Raw genomic sequence first — 12,774 nt, forward strand, 5'->3', positions numbered from 1 at the left:
ACGATATCAGGTTTCATTTCTTGGACCAGGAGCTCCAATTCCTCCATTTTGTTACCTAGGCTTCTCGCATTGGTGTATAAACATCTTACCGTATGCTGTCTATCCTTTCTCCCATTAGTTATGCGATTTGGAACGGACCCCATGCTGTCCATCTGCCCCCTCTTTCTTATGTCCAATTCCCTACCTCTATCTATGTCTGTGCTTATCTCCTCACACTCCTTTTCTATGTTGGAATCTGGCGTGGAGATTACCTGAACATCTCCCAACCGTCTCCCCCAAGTTCCTAGTTTAAAGCCCTTTTGATGAGATGAGCCAGCCTCCCTCCCAGAAGTCTATTCCCTTCCCTACTCAGGTGAAGTCCATCCCGTGAGAACAGCTGTCTGTCCCCGAAAGCCTCCCAGTGGCCATACATCCCAAAGCCCTCCTTATAACACCACTCCCTTAGCCAGCTATTTATCCTCAGAATTCTGTCGGCCCTTTGCTGTCCTTCTCTTGGAACAGGCAGAATCCCACTAAAGATAATCTGAGCCTCTACTTCCTTAAGCGTCTTCCCCAGCCTGCCATAATCTCCCTTTATTCTCTCTAGCGAGAACCTAGCCGTGTCATTCGTTCCTACGTGAAGGATGATTAAAGGGTTCTTACCCGCTCCTTTTAGGATCCTTTTCAACCGCAGGTCCACATCCCTTATCTTAGCGCCCGGCAGACAGCACACCCTTCTGTTTTCAGGGTCCGCTCTGGTCACAGGCCTGTCCAACCTCCTCAGCAAGGAGTCTCCAATCACATAAACCTGCCTTTGCCTGGTGACAGTACTCTGTACAAATCTATCCCCTGTCCCCTGTAGTCGTACCTCTTGTGTCTCTCTATTTTCCCTTATAGTCCCCCTAGTGCCATCCTCTATCCTACTGGGGCCCGGTATAGGTGCTGTCTCCATCAACTCCTATTTCACTAGGAGGGTGGTGAAGCACTGGAATGGGTTACCTAGGGAGGTGGTGGAATCTCCATCCTTAGAAGTTTTTAAGGCTAGGCTTGACAAAGCCCTGGCTGGGACATCTTTTTTGAGATGAGGAGACCACATCTGTGCGCAGTATTCAAGATGTGGGCGTACCATCGATTTATATAAGGGTAATAATATATTCTCCTTCTTATTCTCTTATCTCCTTGTCCTCCCCTGACAACAGCTGATGATTTTAAACAATTTCAGGAACTATTCAAGAGAATTGCAGACACTACAAATACCACTCGAAGAAGTTAGAGAGTCTCAACATAAATTGCTGGATATTCTAGAAACATACATCAACCTCATCTAAAATTGCACTCCCATAAATGGACCCAGCTAAGGCCATCTGGCAGACACCTGCCATAATACTACCCACCTGTAAAAGAGCGGACAAAATGTACTGTGTCCCCTCTAAGGGCATGGATTTCTTGTTCTTGCACCCTTCCCTGAATTGTTTAATGGTTGAAGCTGTGAATGAGCAGGGCAGACAATACCATACTAAAACTACCCCAAATGATAAAGAATTGAAGCATTTAGGCCTATTTGGATGCAAAGCCTACTCATCACTGACTCTAGAATTGCCAATCATGAAGCCCTGATGTCCAAATATAATCATACCAACTATTCAAAGCTGAATGAATTTGATTACATTCCTGATGACAAAAAAGAACAATTCCAGGCAATTATCTCTGAGGTTCACCTTCTGGCTAGGACAACTTTACAAGCTTCCTTGGATGCAGCTGATGTAGCTGCATGATCCATTTCTACAGCTGTGGTCATGTGAAGGGTGTCATGGCTCCACCTCTCGGGGTTTCCAAAAGAGATACAGGATATTCCCTTTGAAGAATCCAAATTGTTTGCGGACAAGATGTATGAATCGTTCCATTCCTTAAGAGACTCTAGGGCAATTCTTCAGTCTTTAAGTATCTACACGCCTGTGTAAAAGAGAAGGCCAGGTAAATACCATTCTTCAGAGTGATTGAGGCCTACTCCATACGTTCCTCCTCAGGGACAATATGGCCCTCAAAGGAGGAGACGGGCTAAAAAGTGTAGGCCACCTCCATCTCAATCATCAACATCCCAAGCATCCACTTCAAAGCAACAATTTTGAGAATTTGATCAAGGCCATGAGATGCCTCCCCCAGATCCATGTGCTGCAACCACCAGAAAGTGTCCATCAATTTGGCAACTGTCTGACACTCTGCCACATTGGGTAGAATAGAATCACCTCGGACAAGTGGATGTTAGAAATTAGCAAACAATGGGTACCCAATTCAGTTTATATCCCTCCCTCCTACCTGCCCTGCCTCCCCATCCCTCTTCAATTACCTTTCTCATGAGCACCTTTTATGGGAGGAAATAAACTACCTCCTACACTTTGGTGCTGTAGAACCAGTTCTGATCCAACACAGTGGGCGGGGCTTTTATTCCAACTATTACCTAATTCAAAAAAAGAACGATGGTTGGATACCCATCTTAAGCTTAAGAAAACTCAACACATTCATGAAAGTACAACAGTTCAGGATAGTCACGTTAGCAACAATAATCCCAGCACTGGACCAGGGGGGTTGGTTCTCAGTCCTCGACTTCCAAAATGCATATTTTCATATTATCATACATCCGTCCCACAGGAGATTCCTCAGATTTTCTCTGGGGCAGGACCACTATCAGTACAAAGTACTTCCGTTTGGCCTTTCTGCGGCCCCCCTAGTGTTCTCCAAGGTCCTTGTGGTGATGGCTGTGCACCTCTGAAAACAAGGAATTATGATATTCCCATACTTGGATAATTGCCTACTCAAAGCCCCCTCTTGAGACAGCACATTAGTAGCTATTGGATACTGGGGGGGGCACATGGCCGACCCATGTCTCTCCTCTGCCCAGTGACCCACCTGCCCTGTGTCCAGCTCGGGGCCACCGCACTCTCCCTGCCCACCAGAGTTACCTGCGGGAGGGGGCACTCTCTTTCTCCCGATGCACCTCCCCCCGGCACGTTCAGCCCCTGTCCCCGTCAGCCAGGCCCGGGCGGAGAGTGGGATGGGGACTCTCTAGGTCGCTGTTCTGGGCAGTGTGGCGGCTGCCTGAGCGAGAGCCTGGCTCGGGAGGAGGCAGTGGCGGGTTCTCCCTCCCCCTGGGGCCTGGCTGTCGGGGACAGGCCAAGCGAGACATGACGGGTGCAGGGAGGACTCCAACTCGCTCGGCCATTGTCCCCAGCAGCCAGGCCTGGGCAGCGGGGTAGCCTGCTGCTGCTGCCTCACCATCTGGGCTCTCGCAGGCAGCTGCCATGCTGCCCAGAGTAGTGCCCGGAGTGGCCAGGATGAGAAGTGGTTGGTCCCGCCTTTTCAGCTCCCTGCTTGAGCCAGACTGCCAGGGATAGGGGCTGAGCCCCTCTCCCCCTCGACAGGCCAAGGAAAAATTTGGGGAGGGGGGGCATTTGATCCCACATGCCCCCGTCCCACACATCATCTATGACTGTGGCTCTTTTCTTACGACTAGGCCTACAAATAAACACTCAGAAATCAACTTTGACACCTGTACAACACCTAGAATTCATTGGGGACTACCTCAGTGCAGAGGAGACCAAAGCCTCCTTACCAACACACAGATTTACCACCCTAGTCAATTTGATTTCCACAGTACAAACCAGTCCACAGATATCAGCCAGAACATGCTTACAACTACTAGGACATACGGCAGCGACCATCTTTGTTGTAAGACATGCCAAATTATATTTGTGTTGCCTTCGGGGTGGCTCAGGACAATATACGTTCCACACAGACACAACTTGAACAAGTCTCTCTCAGTGTCAGTCACAGTCAAAAGCTCACTAGACTGGTAGACAAAGCCCCACAATGTGTGTGCTGGAGTTCCTTTCTCACAACCACCACCATCACTAATACTGACAATGGATGCATCTCTGTTGGGTTGGGGAACACACTTGCAGGACTACAGAGTACAGGGCAAGTGGTCCCCTTCAGAGTCGATGTTACACATCAATCTACTGGAGCTATGAGCAGTCCGGAATGCATGTTCACACTTTTCAATGCTAATCAGAAACAAGAACATAATGACAGATAACATCACTTGTGTGCTTTACATAAACTAACAAGGAGGAGCAAGGTCACTATCCCTGTGTGCCGAAGCTCTGAAATGATGGAATTGGTGCATTCACCATAGGGTCAACATCTCAGTTACTTGCCTACCAGGATGTCAAAACACCACAGCAGATGCACTAAGCAGGAAATTCTCACAGAAACACAAATGGGAAATAGACACCATGGTCCTACACAAAATATTCAGATATTGGGGATTCCCAAGCCATAGATCTTTTTGCTATGATCAGGAACAGCAAGGTCCACAGTTCTGCTCAAGAGCAGGACTGGGTCATTGATCGCTGGGGGGAAGCCTTTCTTATCAAATGGGACGCACATCTGGTATACGCCTTTCTGCCGATCCCATTAATACACAAAGTAATACACAAAATAAAAGAAGAAAAAGCCAGCGCCATCTTGATAACCCCAACATGACCCAGACAAACACGGTTCCCTTACCTCTTACGGATGGTGGTATGCCCACCAGTCACACTCCACCCAGTTCCACATCTCCTGTCTCAGATGCAGGCCAGGTGCACCATCCGAACCTTAAGATTCTCCATGTGAAAGCATGGCTCCTCAGTGGTTCCAGAATATCAAAATGACCTGTTCTGAAGATGTAAAGGAGATACTATTAAATAGCAGAAGATCAACTATGCGATATACTTACCTGCACAAATGGAAGAGATTCCAGACCTCGTGCGACAATAGACACGCCACAGCTGCAACCTCTCCCTTGCCACTGGTACTGGACTACATCCTAGATCTAAAAAAATCAGGACTATCCTCAAGTTCAGTTAGAGTACATCTCACGTCCCTTATGGCCTTCCACCACAAGATTGATGGACATTCAGTATTCACCCATCTTATAACAAAAAGATTTCTCAGAGGTATTCGAAACCTCTACCCCGAAGTATAAGATCCCACTCCATCTTTGGACAGTAACCTAGTGCTACAATGCCTCACTGGTCCTCTGTTAGAGACCAGGGCGACTTGCTCACTCATACATCTGTCTATGAAAACTCCCTTTCACGCTTGAAGAGTGGGGGACATAGGTGCTCTCATGGTGAACCCCCTTTCACTATTTTCTTCAAAGATAAAATCCTGTTAAGACCACATCCAAAGTTCCTACCTAAAATACCTTTGTCATTCCACATGAATCAGCCTATGCGTCTTTCATCATTCTTCCCTAGACCGCATGGGAATAAAAGGGAGGCCATGTTTCACACACTAGACATTAGAAGGGTGTTAGCCTTCTATCTCAAAAGGACCAAACCCTTCAGAAAGTCACCAAGATTATTCCTTTCTATTGCAGAGAGATTGACGGGATCAGCCATACAAAACAATGACTTTTGAAATGTGGATTTCCGGTTGTATTAACCTTTGCTATCATCAGCATAATTTGCAACCCCCACCAGGGACTCGAACACACTCAACAAGATCGCTTTCCACCTCTATAGCTTTCCTGGGCAATGTACCAATCACAGACATTTGTAAAGCAGCGACTTGGGCTCTGCTCACACATTCATGGAGCACTACACCATTGTGCGGGACTCATCATCCGATGCTCTATTAGGATTGACTGTTTTAACATCACTAACAAATCCAACTCCGCAGCCCCATCCTTCCAGTGAGAGGCACTGCTCTACAGTCACTGAAAGTGGAGCACCCATAGGGACACTACTTGAAGAAGAAGGGAAGATTACTCATCCTGTGCAGTAACTGAGGTTCTTTGAGATGTCTGTCTCTATGGGTGCTTCACTACCCACCCTCCTCCCAACTACTTCGGCGTTTCAGACATGGACTCTGTGGTAGAGAAGGAACTGAGGGTGGTTTGGCCACACAGCGCTATATAGCTGCTGAACACAGCATGAGACGGGGAGAGCGCATTTGTGGGCCAAATGAGCACTGCTACCAAAAATCTCTGATGCTAGGCGCAGGGATGCAGACACATCTAAAGTGGAGCACTCATAAGGATACACATCTCAAAGAACCTCAGTTACAGCACAGGATGAGTAACCTTCTCTTCCCTCCAATGCATATGTGTCCTTTAAAGCACTAGGGTATGAGAGCTACATGATATGGTGGTGGGGAGAGAGAGCAAAGAAAACAGGCATAGAAGATGTAGTTTTCTAAAGGAGCCACTGGTCCTGCATCTGAACCCCCTAGACCATTGCTTCTAGGGTATGATAAAATTATGCTCTACCATATGTTTCCCTGGTGCATCTAACTCTAGAACATAATGGCATCTGTATGTGATGGAGCTCACTGATACCTTGTTGGCGATGGTGGTGAAACACTCCAGACTTGTTGTCTTAGGATATTTTAATATGCATATTGACAAGTCCACAGATGCAAAAGCCCAAAAATGTGTCTCCTCACTTGCCTTCTTAAAACTTTTACAGGTCATCTCTAGTCCAACCTACAAAGCCAATCACACCATGTGCCTGGTTTTCAGCCTAGATATAAAAAAAATTAAAAATGAAGAGGCAGACCTTTAAGGTTAGTAAGCTTTTTTTCAGTTATTTGTGATGTAATATGTAACTTAATTTTCTTGGCATAAAAGAGGGAGCAAAAGGAGGGGAGCTCTCTATGCCTTGGAGATAGTCACCCTTCAGGCTGAATGTTCTGGTTTTTGGGAGGATGGGGGAGACTGAATTCCTTTTTCTGTAACATTAACCTATGAATGAATGATGTTAGAGCCACTTTTATTTAGCTGTGTTTGTCTAGTTCTGTGTTCTTAGTGCTGTTTGTGGAGCTAGTGTCCCACATCTCACTATCTTACCAAAGTATGCGGAAAAGTTTCCACGTGTTTGGGCATGATTATGCCACTTCCTAATTTCAGATTCTGGGACCCCTTTCAGTTACTTGACACTGCTCTCCGCTTCTGTGATCACTAATCCTGTGTGCGTGATCCAGTCTCCAAAGTCATTCATATAGCTTGGAACTCTCTCATATTGTTCTCTAGAACTACTTTGTCATTTTTTCCTTATACGCTTAATTTTTTCCCTCTTTTTCTGGAAGGGGAGTTCATCCACCTCTCTTCTTCAAACACATCAGCTTATGATCATACAGTGAACTACATAAACCCAAGAGAATGATGGTGGGAGTTATGCAGTTCACTGTGCAGATATATGCAGGTGCTTATCTTATTTATGTGTGTGTATATAGTAGAAAATTCATGAGCATCCATGAACTGTAGTTGTCCAATGTGCTATGACCAGAATATGGTACTGAGTCTTACAATATTAAGCTCATGTATAGTGCTCACGTATAGGGGCTGTGTGCAAGGAGAGGGGCAGGTGAAAAACAATGAAAGGGAGGAAAGGGAAAACCAGTCTGAAGGATTGGGGAAAATATGAGGTGTGTAAATCAAAAATACCTAAACTGTATAAAAATAGACAGTGAGTAGGCAGGTGCAGAATGGGAACATGAAAAATTGACTTTTTTGGAGGAGGAAGGCAGAGAGTAGAGCTAGCCATAGATAATAAATAAAAGGACACTTTAATAGGAGACATAGTGTCCAGTTTAGTCAGATAACCTGACCTACAAGTAGTATATGGTAAAATATTTACAGGAAGTAATATTTACTGTACTTGTATCACTGTAGCACCTAGGAGCCCCAGTCATGGACCAGGACCCAGTTGCGTGCTAAGTGTTGTACAAACACAAAATATAAGTACTGTTTCATTGCAAGGGCTCTGTCTGGCCCTACTTTCTCCCTATGGTCATGTCTACACTTACCAGAGATCGATGCTGCTGTGATCGATGCATGGGGGTCGATTTAGCGGGTCTGGTGAAGACCTGCTAAATTGATGGCAGAGTGCTGTCCGGTCGACTCCGTTACTTTACCGTAATGAGAAGAGTGAGATAAGTCGACGGGAGAGTGTCTCCCATCGATGCAGTGCAGTGTAGACACCACTGTAAGTCGACCTAAGCTACATCGACTCCAGTTACGTTATTCATGTAGCTGGAGTAGTGTAACTTAGGTTGACTTACCACGGTACTGTAGACAAGGCCTATTCTGGCATGTTGTATCTTACCTTTGAAAACTGAAACATCTGAAAGTACTACATTTACTTAAGCCACAGGGTGGTGCTGTTGATCTATATTTAAAGCTCTCTAGTTATTTGCTGTGCAAAGAGGAATTTAATTGTATTGGTCAAATCTGTTGAGTTAGACAAGGTGTGATTTGCAAATCGCTGATTTAATCACAATTGCTGGTAGTGTGGGGGAAATTTGCCAGTGTGGTTTCCACTGCCTTAGGGGCTAAATAGCTGAAACTTCTCAAGGAGGCTCCACAAAGACACACACAGGAAAGCACAGTAAACTATTGTCGATTTGCTGCAGTTGTCTGGCAGCAGCCTACTGATTTCAGCAATATTCTACTCTGATTGTTTTAATAGCTGCAGTATAGATTTCTGCCTGCTATTATATGCTGACTTAGTATCACTGTATGTTTAATGGGCCTTGTTTTCATTTTAAATGGCTGCAAACATCAGTTGAAACTTTAGGGATAGGGCTCGACTCCAAAATTTGTAATTTTAAAACAAGCGGTATAATAATGACCAGATCTCCGTGGACATTGCTTAAGGCAGGGATTGGCAACCTTTGACACGCGGCCCGTCAAGGTAAGCTCCCTGGCGGGCTGGTTTGCTTATCTGCCGCGTCCGCAGGTTTGGCCGATCACCAATGGGGGCGGCGGAAAGCAGCGCGGGCCAAGGGATGTGCTGGCCGCTGCTTCCCGTCGCCCCCATTGGCCTGGGTCGGCGAACCGCGACCAGTGTGAGCCGCGATCAGCCGAACCTGTGGATGCAGCAGGTAAACAAACTGGCCCAGCCCACCAGGGGACTTACCTGGCGGGATGCGTGCCAAAGGTTGCCAATCCCTGTTTTAAGGATTAACACACTTCCACTGTGTATTTTGTGAGCTGGGCGGGGAAGAACACCGTAGCATCTTTTTGCCATTTGAATTCATCTGGCATTAAAAAGGGAACCTTCTTTCACCCACATTGAAATATTCACAGTCTGGATTTGTCACTTGCTTTAAATGCGCTCACTTGTTTTTTGCAATTTATCTAAACTGTACAGTTTCCCTGTGCATTCTCTGTCCATTCACTTTACAAGCACTAATGAATTTAAAGCTTATGATACTGATTTCCTTTCTTTGTGCCAGGAAATCTCTCACTGGATGTTTTCTCGTGATCCGCTGGACTTTTCAGGAATGAGGGCCTGATCCTGCAAACAAAGTAAATGGCAAACCTCCCAGCGGCTTCAATGGGAGCAGGATTTGGCCCTGTGCAACCTCTAGCAAGGCAATTTTGAGCTGCAGATGCAATAAAGGGTCTCCATTGATAGATTTCTAGTTGAAAGTGGGGTTATGTACCAGTAACTGATTCTGGGGAAATATCATTTCATCTTTATTCTCTGTGCCATTCATAGCTGATTCCAGAGACAGAACAATTTCAGCTATTGGTTCAGTTTAGGGGCTGCAGGGAAAATCATGCTGTTCTTTCCAGCCTCACTCTTCATCACCAAGCGTAAAGATTGAAGAAGCAGAACTTAGCTGATAATTTTGCTGATGTAAAACAGACTCCAGCTTGTTCTTTCAGTGCAGTGGGCTTTGTGATGCTGACAGTGGTAAAAATCCTCCTTTCCTTTCAATAACCTAAGCAGCTTGGACACACAAGCAGCCCACTGCAGTAACAGTGCCGTTTCAGTCACTTTCCTGTGGCCCTGTGTGGTTGAGGTTCCTCAAAATTCTGACTAAATCCTCTGGTGCACTTATGAAACCTAGGCCCTGTTCTTATATTTTACATGCCATGACAAGTCTCCAGTATTGCTTGCACTTGACCTAATTGTAGGGGATCTCTAGTTGATAAAGGACCATTAACCTTGAGGAACCTCCAAGTGCAGCAGCATCCTGCTGATACTTCTGGAATGAGGGAGAGAGGCATTAGTCCTCTCTCTCCTCCTTCCATTGCCTGTTTCTCTCTGCATGATGCATATTGTGCCTTCCCTGCACTGGGTTTTAGCATGAGTAGTTTAGGAAGTGGCAGTGAGGGAAGTCAGATCACATTAGGAGAACAAGGTCAGGGGAGGAGCCAGGATTAGTGAGAACTCCCCAGGGCTCAGAAACCCTAATCACACCTCACTTGCTCAGCTAGTCACCTCTAACTAGTATAAGATGTCATCTTCGTCAGGCCTAGGGCTCCTGGAGTTTTCTTCCAGTTTCCACAGCCTGTCAGGACATTTGATCATACATCCCTTCCCCAATGACTGCAATAATTTTGCAGTGCTACCTCCTTTGGATCTTGCAGCTCTCCCAACTGCACCCCCCTTGGTAGTTTACTGCCTCTCCTGGCATAAGGGAAAGGCAGGTCAGAGGCCATCATCTTCTGGCCTGCACTGATGCCAAGATTGCAGTAGTCTTGATGATCAAAGCCACCCAACTGTATACCTGAAAGGAAGAAGGGTGGCCAGACAAGGACCTAGAAAAGGCATATCTTCCTAAGGATATGAGGAAGTAACATGGGCAATAGAGAGGGTTAAATGGGGCCTAGGAAAGGTTAAAAAAAATTGAGGGGAGGCTGCTAGAGAATAATTGGAATGCAGAAGAGTAAAAATGAGTACGTGGGATGGCAGTGTCAGAGTTAATAAATATGGTCTTGTACTGTCAGCTCTAATACAGCACTTAAGGCACCAGCTAAAGCCCAGCTGGCATTATGCTGCTCAGTTAAAACAGACAGGTCAGTTTTGCTGTAAGCAAATTTTAAAGTGCCTTCAGTCAATAATTTAGCAGGCTAATGAGTTTCCAGGCCAGCAAGGTGGCTAGCACAGTGCAAGTGCACACAAGTCCGGGTGCTTCTTGGCATTGTGATGCTTCATATGTGTGGTCATAAAGCTGGTGTAGGAGGATGCTTGGTAATAAATCCTATCTCATCACTTCCCTTCCTGCATTTGCATGGGGTACATGGCCTGGGCTTCCCAGCATCTTCATGATTCAGGCAGCTGCCCTGGCCCTTTGAGTGATTTGCAGCCTGTATAAAAGTTGGCATGAATACTGAAGAGCAGCTCTGGCACAGCTATCCCAGGCTTACAAGTGCAAAAAAAAGGTGGCTTAAAACTCAGCCATGGCTCAGGTCTACGCTAGGGGCTAAAATAGAGTATGGGCTGTGCAGATGTATGTATACAAAAACCCCTCCCCCCCCCTATTCAAGTATTTGTTTGACTACACTTTAGCGCAGGGGTCTCAAACACACGGCAGCCCGCGAGCCCCTCACAGCCCCCCTGCCCTCCCCCAGTGTTTACCTAGAGCGGCTCTGGCCGGATGTGCACCGGGGGCAGGACAGGCTGTGAATTTTTGTTTACTGCCTGTGACCTGTCCAGGACTTTTACTAAAAATACCCGTGACTGAAATGTAGCCTTAGCCATAAACCCTCCCCTCCTTCAAGAACTTTTTATTTTTTCTGACTATGGTGAGCAAAGAAGTTCCCCACAGGACCTGGGACGTGGACTTCATCCATTGTTGCACTGGATGCTCTTTTGTCTTTTCCCTCTTAAATCATTTCTCTGAGAATTAATTGGAACTAGACTTAAGGCAGCTGCCTCATACTCAAAACATCCATCTTTATGTAGAGCGTGTCAGCTTCCTATGAAGCATTTGACTATTTGTAACATCAGATGAAGCAGCAGGCTTTAGGTTGTGCCTACACAGGCTTTTTTCTGAGAACTTTCCCTCTGTTGCTAACATCTGTCTTATCAGAACATACAGAAAGTAGTTTAAATGGGTCAGTTACATCTTTGAAGCTTTGCCTCATTTTATTTAGGAAAATAGTTAGCTGTCTTGCTCTTCTCAGCACTGGTGAGGCCTCAGCTGGAGTAGTGTATCCAGTTCTGGGCCCCACACTTCAAAAAGTGAACAAGTTAGAGTCTTGCCTTACAGAAAAGGTTAAAAAAAAACTGAACAGGAGTACTTGTGGCACCTTAGAGACTAATGAATTTATTTGAGCATAAGCTTTCGTGGGCTACAGCCCACTTCTTCGGAGGCTGTAGCCCATGAAAGCTTATGCTCAAATAAATTCGTTAGTCTCTAAGGTGCCACAAGTACTCCTGTTCTTTTTGCGGATACAGACTAACACGGCTGCTACTCTGAAAAAAAACTGAGTAGATTTAGTCTTGAGAAAAGAAAATTGAGGGGGGAACCTGATAAGTCTTCAAAAATGTTAAGGACTGTTATGAAAAGGGCTGATCAGTTATTCTCCATGTCCATTAAAGATATGACAATAAGTAACTGCCTTAGTCTGCCAGAAGGGGTATTTATGTTAGCTATTAGGAAAAAACTTTCTAAACTTTAAGGATAGTTAAATACTGGCAGAGGTGTCCAAAGGAGATTGTGGAATACCTGTCATTGGAGGTTAGATAAACACTTCTCAGGGATGGTCTAGCTATATTTGGTCCTCCTCAGCACCGAGGGTTAGACTAGATGACCTCTTGAGCTGCCTTCCAGCCATACATTTCTATGATTTTATGAAAACCAAAGAGCTTTCATTAAAGCCAAAAGGAGTATTGCCGAAAGACTTTATGGGGCGATTCCTCAGATTTTTCACTCTCCAGGAATAGGAACCTCGTGAATCTGGTCTCTCTCAAGAAGGTAAAATTGCCTATACTTTTGTGTCTTACGGTGTGT

At 45.6% G+C, this 12,774-nt stretch overlaps 1 protein-coding gene across 2 annotated transcripts in view; it reads left to right on the forward strand.

Moving 5' to 3' along the window:
• The window catches only part of LOC112116055 (inosine-uridine preferring nucleoside hydrolase-like), a 54,102-nt gene that overhangs the window by 37,837 nt on the left and 3,491 nt on the right, over positions 1 to 12,774 (forward strand). Inside the window, exons 8-9 of one of the 2 annotated variants that reach the window (XR_002908881.1) lie at positions 6,492 to 6,588; positions 9,262 to 9,334. The gene's annotated coding sequence lies outside the window, so the exon portion shown is untranslated. The remainder of the gene's footprint in view (positions 1 to 6,491; positions 6,589 to 9,261; positions 9,335 to 12,774) is intronic. The other variant, XR_002908882.1, reaches the window with a different exon arrangement.

Source organism: Terrapene carolina, unplaced genomic scaffold, assembly GCF_002925995.2.
Source record: "Terrapene carolina triunguis isolate 2854851 unplaced genomic scaffold, T_m_triunguis-2.0 Scaffold21, whole genome shotgun sequence".
Lineage (NCBI taxonomy): Eukaryota > Metazoa > Chordata > Testudines > Emydidae > Terrapene > Terrapene triunguis.